We start from the raw sequence: 14,199 nt of genomic DNA, 5'->3' as shown, positions 1-14,199 counted from the left end.
AGTCAGTCTTCTAATCCATGAACATAGTATATCTCTGTATATGTTTAGCTCTATTTTCTCTGTGGAATTTTTAATGTAAAAATCCTACGCATACTTTCTTAAATTTACTAGAAGGAATATTTTCTGTTTTTAGATGTTATTGTAAATGATACTTTAAAATTTTATTTTCCAGTTGTTTATTGCTAGTATATAGTAATGCAATTGGTTTCTACATACTGACCTGGGTAAATTCACTTATTAATTCTAATAATTATTTTGTATATTCCTCAGGATTTTCTAAGCAAAAATTTATATGGGCTTCAAACAAAGACAGCTTTAATTATTTTTCAATCTTTATTATGTTTTTTTTTTAATGCTCCACTGTATTCTTTAGGGACCACCAACAAAATGTGGAAAAAAAGATTCAGAGCCTTGTCTCCTATCCCACATGGAAAGCATTCAAATTACATGATTAAATATCATGTTGGCTGTAGGTTTATTTGTGTATTACCTTTATTAGATTGAAGAAATTTCTTCTTATTTTTTTCTTTGCTGATTGTTTTTATGGTGAACAAGTGTTGAATTTTGTCTATTTTCTGCATCTGTTAACCTGATTGCATGATCTTCTCTTAATGTGTGAATTATACTGCTTGATTTTTGAATGTTGGACAAATACTGCATTTCTGGGAGAAACCCGACTAGGTCACAATGCTGGATTCAATTTTCTAATATTTAATGATGACTTTTATGTTCATGTTCAACAGAAATATTGGTCGATATATATTTTTCTTGTAAGAGCTCTATCACATTTTGTTGTTAGTTAATGCTGGCTTCACAGAAGAAATTGGGAAGCATTTTCTCATCCTCTCTTTTCTGAAAGAGTTTAAGATTCATATTATTTCTTCATTAAATGTTTGCTAGAACTCACCAGTGAAGCCATCTGTACTTGGGGGCTTCCTTGTTTTTGGAGGTGGTCATCGAGAGGACGTGACTGCTGGTTGACCCTTGAGCTGGACCCAGGCAACTGGAGGCTCCTCACCCCTCACCGTCCTTGGAAGGTGTGACCTGCTTGCCTTCCCCAGGATAGAAGCTGCCTGAGGAGTAGAGTGTTGTTGAGACCGCTTGGATGGTACATGTGACTGAACCCAGGTAAGGCCTCCTGGGTTTGAAATCTTAAACTTTAAGATTCTGGCAGGCAGATGCCGAGATCTACTCATCTTGAGGTGCCCAAGACAAACCTCATGTAAGTTCCCTGCTTGTTAAACCTCCCACCTGCCCATCTGGAGACTCTGCCTTTTTCTTCATTCTCTCCCTGCACCCTGAGTATGGGGACCAGTTTCAGATCTTACCTGGGAAGCTCCTGAGGTTGCAAACCCAACATTTGTGAGTAGAATTTCAATTAAAAATTCAATTTTTAAAATAAATATATCACAATTCAGATTTTCTAGTTTGTGCCACTTTGGTAAGATATTTTCAAGAAATTTGGTCATTTTATTTAAGTTGTCAGATTTTGGCATAATGTTGTTCATATTATGACTTTGTTATCCTATTAATGCCTGAACAATTCAATCTGTAGCTGTCTTTCCAATCTCATCCTTACAGCTTGTGTTTTCTTTCTATTTTTCTTGAAATTTCATTAATCTTTTTTTAAAAAAAATGTTGGCCTCCATTGATGTGTTCTGTAGTTTATTTTCTGTTTCATTGGGTATTTCTTGTTCCATTACTTTTCCTACTGTTTTATGTTGGAAGCTTAGATAATTAATTTTATATTATTCTATTAAAATATAACCATTTAAAGCTACTAATTTTACTTTAAGGAATACTATATCTACATCCTATATATGTTGATATGTTGTTGTTTTACCATTATTTCAAAATATTTTCTTATTTTTTTGGAGATTATTTTTCCTTTGATCTATTTCTTGTTTAAAATCTGCCACAAATTTGCCAAATATTTGGAAAATTTCTAGATATTTTATTATTACTGAAATTGAAATTTAATATAATTTAAATAGCAGAGAAAACATAATACTTAGGATTTCAGTCTTTTGAAATGTACTGGGCCTTTTTCATGACCCAATATGTGATCTATCTTGGTCAATATTCCTAGAGCTATGGAAGACATTGTGTATTCTGAAGTTATTAAGTATAGTGTTCTACAAATGTCACTTATGTCAAGTTGGTTGATAATATTATTCATATCTTCTATATTCTTAGTGATTTTTTGTTTACATTTTCTATCATTTACTGAGAGAGAGGTATTAAGCTCTTTATGGTGATGTGATGAATTGGGAGATTGGCATTGACATGTATACACTGATGTGTATAAAACGGATGACTAATAAGAAACTGCTGTATAAAAAATAAATAAATAAATAAATGAAATAATAAATAAATATATTAAATTTAAAAAAAAAGAAAAAGATGCACACACACACACACACACCTCTATATATGCTTGTTTCTATTCAGTTATTATAAACTTATTTTTTCTGTCATTATGAACTTAACATTAAAGGAAAAATATACCCTAAAAAAAAAAAGATCTTTATGACTGTGGATTTGCTTTTAATACCTTTAGTTCTGTCCATTTTTGCTTGCTATATGTTAAAATTATTATGTATTTTCATACACATTTAGGATTGCTAAATTAAGAAATGATCCTCCTCCTATCTGGCTATGCTCCTGTCTAAAATTCTTTTTTGTTTGATATTAACATAGTCACATCAATTTTTAAGCTCTTACCATTCGTATAGTGTGTCTTTTCCTGTTCTTTCAATCTTTCTACAGACGTTCATATTTAACATTCATCTCTTGGAACCAGAATAAAGGTGAGCATCCCAAGACATGAGCATCTGTGTCCCTTCTTTATGGGCTTTTAAATGAAAATCTCTGCCTTTTATGTAAAGAGTTTAGTGCATTTTCATTTATTGCAGTTATTCACGCAATCAGGTTTATGTCTACCATCTATTTGTTTTCTATTTATCCCTTATGTTTGTGACTCCTTTGTTCCTCCTTTGTTGTCTTCTTGTGGGCTCATTAGGTGCTTTTCATTATTTCATTATATCTCTTTTATTGGCTATTAGCTACATATTTTTGTGTTACTTTTGTCATCATTGCTATAAGGGTTACAATGGGTATCCTTAACTTGCCAGTCCACCTTGATTAATGTTACAGTACTTTATGTGTAAGATAAGAACTTTACAACAATATAATTCCATTTACAGCCTATCCTATTCTTCATGCTACCATTGCTAGACATTTTACTTCTCCATATGTTATAAACCCCAATATAATTAATTAATATATAAAAACATGTATATATATTGCTTTGAACAGTCACAAATTTTTTTTCAATGAGAAAAAAAGCAAAATAATATTTCTATTTGCTCACATGCTTATTCTTTCTAGTGCTCTTCATTTCTTTCTAAAGATAGAAGTTTCCATCTGGTATCCTTTTTTAGTTTCTTTCTAACTTGAAAAACTTCCTTTAGCTTGTCTTGTAGTACAGGTCTGCTGGCAATAAAATCTCTCAGCTTTCATTTATCTGAACATTTCATCTTCATTTTAGAAATTTCTTATCACTGGATATTGAATTCTAGGCTGATAGATTTTTATTTTCCCTGGAACTTTAAAGATGTTGTTTCATTGTTTTTGGTCTTCCATTGCTTGGAATACAAAGTCTAGTATTTTTTGAACATTGTTTCCATGTATCTAATCTGGCATTTTTCTTTAGCTTCTTCCTTTTTTTAACCTTTTTATTTTATATTGGAGCATAGCTGATTAACAATGTTGTGTTAGTTTCAGGTGTACAACAAAGTGATTCAGTTATACATATACATGTATCTATTCTTTTTCAAATTCTTTTCCCAATTAGGTTATTACAGAATATTGAGCAGTGTTCCCTGTGCTGTACAGTAGGTCCTTGTTAGTTATCCATTTTAAATATAGCAGTGTGTGCATGTCAATCCCAAACTCCCTAACTATCCCTCACCCCCACCCTTCCCCCCTAGTAACCACAAGTTCATTCTCTAGGTCTGTGAGTCTGTTTCTGTTTTGTAAATAAGTTCATTTGTATCATTTTTTTTTAGATTCTGCATATAAGCAATATCATACAATATTTCTCTTTCTCTGCCTGACTTACTTCACTCAGTATGACAATCTCTAGGTCCATCCACGTTGCTGCAAATAGCATTATTTCATTCTTTTTAATGGCTAAGAGAAGAGCTAACATCTATCTTTCTGAAACTGTTCCAAAAAATTGCAGAGGGAAGAAAATTCCCACACTCATTCTATGAGGCCACCATCACTCTGATACCAAAACCAGACAAAGACACCACAAAAAAGGAAAATTACAGGCCAATATCACTGATGAACATAGACACAAACATTCTCAACCAGATACTAACAATCCAAGTCCAACAATACATTAAAAGGATCATACACCATGATCCAGTGGGCTTTATCCCAGGGATGCAAGGATTTTTCAATATCCGCAAATCAATCAATGTGATACACCACATCAACAAATTGAAGAATAAAAACCATATGATCATCTCAGTAGATGCAGAAAAAGCTTGACAAAATTCAAAACCCATTTATGATAAAAAACTCTCCAGAAAGTAGGCAGAGAGGGAACACATCTCAACATAGTAAAGTCCATATATGACAAACCTACAGCTAACATCATACTCAACGGTGAAAAGCTGAAAGCGTTTCCTCTAAGACCAGGAAAAAGACAAGGATGTCCACTCTCACCACTTTTATTCAACATAGTTTTGGAAGTCTTTAGCCTCTCTAAAGATTTTCTATATGTGGCTTTAAGCCATTTAACTATGCTGTTCCTTGGTGTCATTTCATTTATACTTACCTTATTTAAAGATTGCAGAGCTTTCTGTATCTCTGGATTGCTGTTTTTGATCAAGTTTGAAAAAAAAATTTGGCCAACATTAAAAAACAAATTTCTTTCCTCTTTCTCTCCTCTTCTTTTCTCCTGCTGGGAAAGGATGCCCCAGCCCTTGATTGCTAGGACGGCCTAGAGCTTCTGGAGTCTCGTCCTTTTAGATTTCTTTGCATCCACAACTCCCCAATGCTTCATTAAAACACTTTCCTATGACTTTTTATTGGTATAATAGGAGTGATCTTTTCACATCCTTCTAAATATTAACTGAAGTGAAATTTGCTCATATGATTTTAAAAATTAGTTGATGAGTGAAACTTAACTGAAAATCATTGAAACAAATACAAAAACCTCAAAGGCTATGTGCAAAAGTTTTCAGGATCCTCAGGTCTCACTTTAGAAAAAAAATTATTTTAGTCAATCACAGCTCTCTGGGAGGCTAAGTTCATAAGGAACTTTTCCTTGTCCTGCAAGCTTTATATAGAATATTGGAACAGTCAGTGGTGAGCCCTCTTATTTAACCCAGAAAACTGAGAGCAAGATCCTCAGAGCCAGGGCAAGAGTCTGAGCTAAAAAATAAGGCTTCTTAGCCTGGATTCTTTCCACTTGGGATTGTAGATAAATGCATAAAATACCGTATGAGACATACTTGTATCAAAAATATTGTATGCTGTTTATCAGAAACTCAAATTTAACTGAGAATCCTGCATTTTTATTTGCTGAAGCGGACAACCCTATTTCCATTGATTGCATAATGCTGACTTTTTGTGTTAAGAGTTTCTATAAGAAGACATGATAATGACAGCTTCTCCTTTTTTTCCAAGTCAAAAGGTAAAAATAAATGCCTATTTTAACATTCTACTCCTCTCTATGACCAGAGCTTTGTAGGTAGAGATTTTTGACATTTAGTGAAGTCACTTTATGATCCTGACTTCTGGGGAAAGGATCCAAGCAAATGTTTTGTAGAACTAAAATTTCTTTTATTATACTGTAACCTCCTTGCAGGCAAGGACACACTCTTCTTACTGATATTAGAAGGGCATTTAATAAAAAATAATACGTGCTCATTTAAGGACATCTGGGGAATTATAACAATGCCTAGGAAAGTAATAAACAATAATGTGACCACTCAAGAAAAGCTTCTTCATGCTTTGACCCATTCCTTTCACTCTTTATAGACAGAAGAAGGGTGTGTATGTGTCATATTTTTAGAATTTCTATGTCTCATACTCTAGCAGTCAGCCTGTGACCATAGCTATACGTGTGTTTACAGAAACAGCTTTCTGTTAGCCTGCAAGATAACTTTTACACGCTGACTGCATACCTGTTTACACACACGTGCAATTCTGAAGGCCTAAGATGACTCTGCCTTTCGTGTCTTAGTAACTGTTTTTTTAATTTTCATTTGTTTTTAAATTTGGAGGTGGTTAGTTTTTGTGTATTTTTTATATCTATTTTTTATTGAAGTAGAGTTGATTTACAATGTTGTGTTAGTTTCAGGGGTACAGCAAAGTAATTCAGTTTTATATATATATATATAAAATTTCAAATTCTTTTCCCATATAGGTCATTACAAAATATTGAATATAGTCCCCTGTGCTCTACAGTAGGTCCTTGTTGGTTATCCATTTTATATACAGTAGTGTGTATCTGCTAATCCCAACCTCCTAATTTATCCCTCCCCCAGCCTTTTGGTAACCATAAGCTTGCTTTCTATGTCTGTGAGTCTGTTTCTGTTTTGCAAATAAGATCATTTGTATCATTTTTTTAGATTCCACATATACGTGATATCATATGATATTTGTCTTTCTCTGTTACTCTAGACCTCTTGCTTGCTTCTCCAAATGATACAGACAACCTCAGACCTCCCGGTTAGCATCTCTCTGATTTCCCCTTGCAGATACCCACCTGTTCCAGTCACAGCAGCTAATTGCTTGCTGTTTTGCAGTTTTGAGTCCGGCCAGCAGTTGGCTTTCCCATCCCCCTGAACTTGCTCTCGGTTGGAAGAGCTGTGTCCATCCTGTGCTAAAGTGGGCAAGAGTAATCTAGAGTGGAAGCCATCCATCACTGAAGAAACCATACAACTGACCCAGAGGAGGAAGATGTTGGAATTCTTAGAGGTAGGACTAGGCCATCTCAATAGTTCAGAAACAGCCTTTGATGTCCCTTTATTGGAGGATGAATGTTGTCCACAAAAATTTTACTGCAGTGACAAATAGGAACTGGGTGGGGGGGCATATGATAGTCTGCATAGTTAGTATCTGTGGCTTTATCCCTGGCCCATGCATGGAGCATTTCAATTGTAATAGGGTGCTTAAAATCAATAAATATCTTTATTTGACAGGTGGCCCTGGATATTCTTTGCTTTGGAAAATCCCAACCTGAAAAAAAACTAGTCTCTCCACAGATCATGAACATTGGGGAACCATGGCACAGAAGTGAAAGGAAGCCCCTGCTTTCAAAAATTGGTGCTTCTACGGACTGAAAATAGAGCTTAAATTTCAGGAGTCTTGATTACCAGGGAATCCTGTTTGATATTCCCCTAATTTTTTCTTCAAATATAATTTCAAGGAAGCTTCCAAGTCTCATAAATCCACCTGCTTCAGGGAACTGAGCAAAGTCATTTCCACACTTGGTCCCAAATTAACTGAATAAATATTTCTCCACCTGCCAAGTGTCTGGAACTGAGCCACTCTCCTCTCCTACTACAAATCTCTCCCAGCCTTCTGAAGTGACTCTTCCCTGCACACCCAGCTCTTTCAGAGAAGGGGGCTCACAGCAGAGCTCTTGGGGCTGTGGGTGACACAGGGATTTCAGCTTTGCCTTTTCCTTCCTAGAACAAAAAGATCCCATGGAAGGCAGCGAGGTCAGGCCAGGAATGGTCAGTACAGGCCTGTATGCTCCCTGCTCAAGTGCTTGGGGTTCGGCTGCAGATTTTCCCCAAGTCCAGCTTCCTCGGATCGGTCTGCACTTATGTAAGTTATGGATGTGAGCAGGGTTACCTTCTTTCCTGGGTACCCAGGCTTCCATGCACCCTGAAGACTCTGGGTCTCCCTCAGAAGTGTGGTCAACATACTGGGGAAAAAGGTTCTGCTGGTATTTTGTGGCTTATAAGAGGCCTCTTTTCCAGACAGTGTAGTTGAGAAGAAGCATCAATTAGTGGTGCAAGCCTGTCGGCCAGACTGAGTCTTCCTGCTTCCTTTTCTTCCTCTTTTCATCTTTTGCTTTAGGTCCCCTCTGGACTCCTCCATCAACTCGGGCCTCCCTTTCATTGAAAAGCTCATTTCAGGTGACTGCCTGCATTTAAATCACTTTCAGGGTGGTAATGATGGGACTCAAATAGTCTCTGAAAGCTAATGAACATGAATTTCCTTGGGCTTCCATCACTTATTATCTATAGATTGGAGGACAAGTTTGATGCTTTTCAGTTTACAAAACTGAGTCAGTGATAGTCCCTCAAACAGGGGGTGTACAGCTTTGTGATTTAAGGCACATCTTTTCCCGACACGAGGAAGTCATTCACAAAGGGCTTAAGTTCCTCCTCCTCTTCCATTCTGCCCAGTGAATCTGTCTTAAGCAGTTGGGAGTTTTGTTTGTGGAACGTCTGATGAATTCACTGCCAGCTCTTATCTGGTGACTGTCTGCCCTACATGTCCACCCTGGACCCCCTCCTCCCCACTCAGCCTGGAGCTGGTGTGGCCCCCGGACCCCCAGGCTCTGGTCTGTCTCTCCTGCCCTGCATTCCGTATAGGCTGTTCTTTCGTCACTGAGAACTTTTCTAGTCGACTTGGACCTGAGAGTCATCATTTTCAAGCACTCAATCAAATGCCATCTTTTCCAGAAAACCTCCTTCCAGTCCCCCAATGGGACATAGCTAACGTCTCTGTATAATCATGACACATTTCTACACCCATCTCACTCACCCATAAAGGTCTCCTCACCTGTTATGTGGCTTGTCAAATAAAAGTTTCTTGGAGGAACTTGTCTCTTTCCCCATTACATAGTAAGCCCTGTGAGATCAGAATCCTGGTCTGTTTCGTCTTTATTTCTTTTACAGAAGATAGCCATGTATTCAGAAGACTCACTGCAAATGGTTTTTAGTAAATTGATTCATTTATTAAAATATAAAGTCCTCGCCCACACAGTCTCCCAAGATCTTTTGCCATTTTATGTCCTTAAAAGTCCATCTTTATTGATAAAACTTCTTCTCTAGCCTCAAGCTAGCCATTTAAAAATAAATTATGGGATCCTCAAAGCAGTAGTTATTTAAAATGATAAAGCTATTTTATTTATTACATGGAAAGCCTTGCATTCGAAGAGAGAAAGTAGATTAGTAAAGGCAGAGAATTATTATACACGTATAAGCATATACACCTGGAAGAATATAAACCAATACATGAATGTTGGTTCTTTCTAGAAAATGGAATTCTATGTTACTTTTTTTTCCATGTCTGTTTACCTGCATTTCTTATTCTCTTACAATGACTATATTACTTTAATTTATTGAAAAATATGAAAACAATGAAATGCCACAGCTAAAGTAAAAAAAAAAAAAAAAAAAAGGAATGCCATAATTTGGGGGAATTACCTGTTTTTCAAGGTGTAAGGAGCTGCTGTCACGTGGTGCTCGGTGAGCCGCAGATACGGAAGTGGCTGGACTTCCCTAACAGAAATCCTGTCAGACTTTTCTCACTTGAAAGAAAGCTCCGAAAGGAAGGGTAAAGTCTGCTTACATGCTGCACCAATATATAAAGAAAAATACCAATACCAATCAGAGCATATTTAACATTGCAAGCAAGGAAAACTCTGACCTTTGAAAATCTAGAGAAGTTGGCAATTTATGAGCCAATGTGTTTTCAATATAGAAAAAAGGTGGCGGAAGACATAAAGTAGGGTTACATTTTCCAAGCAGAAAATATCCAGGTAACTGCCGAACGTTGTTCACCTGAAAGCTACTTTCAGGAATTCTCTTTCATTCTACTGCTGTCTCTGACTTTCCCTTTCTCCTTCTACGGGGACTTGGCGGATGGAACTACCTTTGCCATTTGTGCTCCACAGGTCAGACACCAGAGACACTTTCACACAGTTTTTCTCCCCTGTTATTTAGAGTCGTGGGAAATCACAGTTTAGCAGCCACATATAAATACTTGGTTTTAATTAAGAACTGTATTCAGGACTCTCTTAGTTCGTGCTTCTCCAAATGTTAAGTAGGCGCTTTGGAATCCTCAGCAGAAGGACCGTTTGGGGAGGCCAGTGTTCCCATTCGTTGATTTCACTAGAAGAGGGTGAGTGTACAAACATCTTCCAGCCTTGAAATGTGTAAAATGCCTCACTGTTTGCTACGCCCTTTTAAGTTCTGAATTAGAAGATAAATGCTCATGTTTCTCCTGTCATCCTTTTTATTCCTATAATTCTTCTTCAGCCTGATGATGGGGAACATTCGTGTAGCAGTGCCACTCTGTTCTAACGCCTGGCTCACAGATGAGGAAATTAGAGCAGGAGGTGGCAGTGTGGTACCCCATCACTTGACCCTTTATCCATCAGGGAGATGCCAGTGGAGGCTTTTCACCTCACCTGACCTTTCATCCCCACACCCCAGCAACCCTGGCAGTAGGTCTCCCCCCAAATTTCCCCAAATGACCTAAATTTCCAAATGACCTATTACTCTTGAAGAGTCACATTATTTAAAGAAAAATATTATTTCATTTTATGGTGGTAAAAATATTTAACATAAGATATATGATGAACGACACTGACTGACTTTCAAATGTTGAACCAGGTTGCATTCTAGGGATAAAACACACTTGGCCATGATATATGACAATATTTACATATTGTGGGATTTTATTTGTGAGGGTTTATTAAAGATGTATGCATTCATGTTCGTAAGTGATATTATTCTGTGGTTTTCTTTATTTGTACCATCTTTGCCTGGTTTTGGTATCAGAGTAAGGCTTGCATCACAAAATGTATTCTCCTTTTTGTATTCCGGATGAGTTTGTGTAGTTTCGGTATTATTTCTTTCTTAAGTGTTAAAATTGAACAGTGAAGACATCATCTCCTGACATTTTCTGTGCTGGAAGATTATTAACTGTCAATTTAATTTCTGTAATAGAGATAGGACAATTCGGATTATCATTTTTTAAGCACAATACCCTCTAGGCCCATCCATGTTGTTGCAAATAGCGAGATTTTATTTTTTAAATTAAAATCTAATTTAATATTTCATCATCTATATATATCTCACAATTTCTTTATCCATTCATCTATCTGTCTAAGTGGATACCTATTTGCTTCCACGTCTTGACTATTGTAAGTAGTGCTGCAATGAACATAGGGGTGCGTATATCTTTTTGATTTAGTGTTTTTGTTTTCTTCGGAAAAATACCCAGAAGTAGAACTGCTGGATCATATGGTTGTTCTATTTTTAATTTTTTGAGGAATCTCCATATTGTTTTCCACAGTGGCTGAAGCAATCTACATTTCCATCAGCAGTGAATGAGTGTCCTTTTTCTCTACATCCTTGCCAACACTTGTTATTTCTTTTCTTTTCAATAATAGTCATTTTGACAGGTGTGAGGTGACATCTCATTGTGGTTTTGATTTGCATTTCCCTGATGATTAGCGATGTTGAGCATCTTTTCATATGTCTGTTGGCCATCTGTATGTCTTCTTTGGAAAAATGTCTATTTGGGTCCCCTGCCCACTTTTTAAATCAACGTTGTTTGTCCTCATTTTGCCAGTCTTTCTGTGTTGTTTCTTCGTATTAGGTATTTCAGCTACATGTCCTGGTCTTGAAGGGGTGGCCTTATGTAGAAGGTGTCCTGTTGGGTCCAGTGGCACAGTCCCCCTGTCTCCAAAGCCGGGCGCCCCAGGGTTATCCCCCGGGTGGGCTCCTGTCGTGGTTGGGCTGTGCCTGCTGCGGGCATCCTGGGGGGCGAGTCTGGGCCCCCTGGTGGGAGGCACTTTAGTGGGGCACCTGCTCCAGTGGGGGGAGGGCAGTAGCTGTTGCGGAGGGGCAGGCTGGGGTGGGTGGGATGGGCAGGGCAAGTCCTCAGGGGAACAACAAAGCAGGGTGCATAGGGTGAGCTAGTTTGATGGAGAGCGACAGAAATGATACCCAACAGAGACAGGCCAGCAAGGTGGAAGGAGAGTGAGAAAAACAGCGGTTCTTGCCAGTGCTTGCTTCCATCCCCAAGAAAGTTCCAAAGGTTCCAAGACATCCCTGTCCCCCGGCACACTCCTTAAAATTAGTCAGTGTATCTCCTCCTCCTAAGACCCAGGTGCTTTTCAAGCTGCTGCATCTGCTCTGGAACTCGGAAGGAGGGGGTTCATGTGGAAGCCCTTCAAGAGTGAGGTCAGCTTCCTGTAGCCCTAAGGCTCGTGTGGATGTAAGCCTGGCTGGTTTCCAAAGTCAGACTTATGGCGGGGCTTATTCTCCTGGTGTAGGTGCCCCAACTAGCGAGCCTGAAGTGGGGTTTGGACCCCTGTTCCTCAGGGGGGCCTCTGTGGTGGTGATATTCCCCCCACTTGTGAGTCACTGTGCTGAGGGTGCTGGTTCTGACTGGACCGTATCTCTGCTCCTCTTCCCCATCCCCATGTGGCCTTTTCTTTATATCCTTAGTTGTAGAAAACCTGTCCTGGGTCTTCAGGTCATTCTCAGAGATAGTTACTATATATGTAGTTATAGTTTTGGTGTGTCCCTGGGAGAGGGTGAGCTCAGGGTCTTCCTGCTCTGCAGTCTTGATCAGACCCTACCTGGAGATTATTCTGTACAGTTTTATATTCATGCAATCATGTTTCAATTTTTATGAACACTTTACTCTTTGCTGAATGTAATACATACAACAGAAATGTATGCCATATATATGTCAAATACATACATATATTGGATGTGCATACAGTTCTTATTTATTAACAATTAGCTATGATTATACGATTAATTATATATATTATGTATACAAGATAGATGCCATATATTTATCACATATATCTCTTAATTATATATAATTACTTACTTCCTTTATGGGATAGTTCTTTTTTTCCTCTGAGCATGTTAACTTTTGTTGTGTTTTAGTTTTCTCCTCCCTGCATGGTCTTTATTGCCTCCAAGTTGTTTTTATGTCTGTTCCTATTGTTTCAGGAAGTCTCTCTTTTCCCTGATAGGAGCTTTCTTCAGATACGTGATAATACATGGCTGCTGTCTCATAATTAAGAGTCTGAGGGCTGAAAAGCTGATCAGAGGCTCTGAAATGGGTGACGCTTGTTAGTTTTGACCCCATCTTCAGGGGAGCTGTTGTGGGGTAACCACTAACATTTCATCTCTAGGTCCTTCCTGTTGGGCTCGCTGAATTAGCCAGAGAAGAGCCTTTCCACCGTGGGGTGAGGGCCATCCTTCCATCATCACTGGGGAGCTTGGTGTGGGGAGTGGAGGGTGGATGCTCTGTCCCCAGCAGGACCCTGCCCTGTCCCTGAACTCTCCTTTAATGGTGAGTATGTACCCTGTACTCTCAGGTGAGCTTTGAATCCCCTAAGGCATTTCCAGGCTTCTGGCCGCTGCCTAGCCATGTAGAGTGGAAGGCATCTTAGGACAGCATTGTTTCTCTTCCTGCTGTCACTCAATACTCTTTTTTTAAAAAAATGTCCAAAGGTTACTTTTTATTCTAAATAAAACATCTTTTATAAATTTTAAGGATACTCTCGAAGATGTAGATCTTTCCTTGGGTTCATTAAGAAAGGCAAGGGGGCTCTGGGTGGATCAGTGACCACGTGCAGGAAACACACACGGCCTCTGAACACACGCAGGCCTTGTGCTTCCCCTTCCGAGTGCAATGAACAAATACACAAACACAGCAAAGCTGCACGCAAGGCCGGAGACTCACAGGAACGGATTTTTTTAAAAATTTATTTTGTTTCAAGTATAGTTGATTTACAATGTTGTGTTAATTTCTGCTGTACAGCAAAGTGCCTTAGTAATACACATATATACATTCTTTTTTATATTCTTTTCCCTTATGGTTTATCACAGGATATTGAACATAGTTCCCTGTGCTACACAGTAAGGCCTTGTTGTTTATCCCTCCTATATATATAATAGTTTGCACCTGCTAATCCCAAACTCCCAATCCTTCCCTCTCCTAACCGTCCTCCCCCTTGGTGACTGCAAGTCTGTTCTCTAGGTCTGCAAGTGTGTTTCTGTTCCATAGATATATTTGTGTCATATTTTGGATTCCACATATAAGTGATATCATATGGTATTTGTCTTTCTCTGTCTGACTTACTTCACTTAGTATGATAACCTCTAGTTCCATCCATGTTGC

This window comes from Balaenoptera physalus (genome assembly GCF_965194825.1).
Source record: "Balaenoptera physalus genome assembly, chromosome: 8".
In the NCBI taxonomy this organism is placed as follows: domain Eukaryota; kingdom Metazoa; phylum Chordata; class Mammalia; order Artiodactyla; family Balaenopteridae; genus Balaenoptera; species Balaenoptera physalus.
This window is presented reverse-complemented; position numbering follows the sequence as displayed.